This window comes from Camelina sativa, chromosome 6 (assembly GCF_000633955.1).
Source record: "Camelina sativa cultivar DH55 chromosome 6, Cs, whole genome shotgun sequence".
NCBI lineage: Eukaryota > Viridiplantae > Streptophyta > Magnoliopsida > Brassicales > Brassicaceae > Camelina > Camelina sativa.
This window is the reverse complement of record NC_025690.1, coordinates 20,453,624-20,454,527: the sequence shown is the minus strand read 5'-3', so window position 1 is coordinate 20,454,527 and position 904 is coordinate 20,453,624. Positions and strand designations below refer to the sequence as shown.

The window sequence follows — 904 nt, the reverse complement described above, 5'->3', positions numbered from 1 at the left end:
GAAACACAGCTCGAGGTGCATCATCCCCAGCAAAACCAGCCTATACTTAAATACAAAAACAACATAATCTTAAAACCACAAAAATCAAAGGCTACATTGTTCATAATAGGATCAGTCATCAACAACGTGATCAAAACAGAGAGAAAGAACCAATCACACACACACACACACCTTAACCATTCCAGTTCCATTGTCGCAAACAAGAGGTTGAATGTCTTCACCGTCAGCCATTTTCTACCTTTCTGCAAACCAAAACACACATAAAGATCAAATTTTTAATCAGTACATTTCACCAATTCAGATATAGGAAAACAATACAAAAACCAATCCTTTTTTCTATATATTATAGATCCAGAATCAAGTACAATATTATAAAATTCAACCGGGAACAAATATATATATATATATATATATAAAAAAAGGGATTTTTAATAAAATAGACAATTTGAAAAACATCAGTCGCGGTTGAGAGAATTGTTCGATTAAACAAATTAACAAATGGGTGAGATGAAACATACGATTGATTAAAATCGATAAGATGAAGTACAAGTGATGACAATAAAGACCACCAGATCCAATAAAACAACACTCAGAAATCAGAACGACGATATGCATTCAAAATCGATGATTGTAATAAATAAATAAAAAAAACCAACGTAATTGTGTTCGAAGATCACACAATCGGAAAGGGTCTCAAAAATTACCTGGAAAAAAAAAACAAAACTTTGTAGCGGCTGGAGGATGAAGAAGAGAGGAACAAAAACGAACAAACAAGAAAAAAAAAACAGATGAAGGGGGAGAAGAGGAGGAGGAAGGGAATGAATGAACGGGGAGAGTACAAAATTAAAAAGAGAAAAACGGGTCCAAAGGCTTCAACTTCGGCTCACCTTTTTTTCCGGCTCTA

General features: G+C 34.0%; 1 long non-coding RNA gene across 1 annotated transcript; it reads right to left on the bottom strand.

Moving 5' to 3' along the window:
• On the bottom strand, positions 1-904 carry LOC104792553. The gene is made up of 3 exons (XR_769076.1): positions 705-904; positions 172-242; positions 1-40 (listed from the first exon to the last, which is right to left on the bottom strand). It is a non-coding gene; the product is annotated as an uncharacterized LOC104792553 (long non-coding RNA).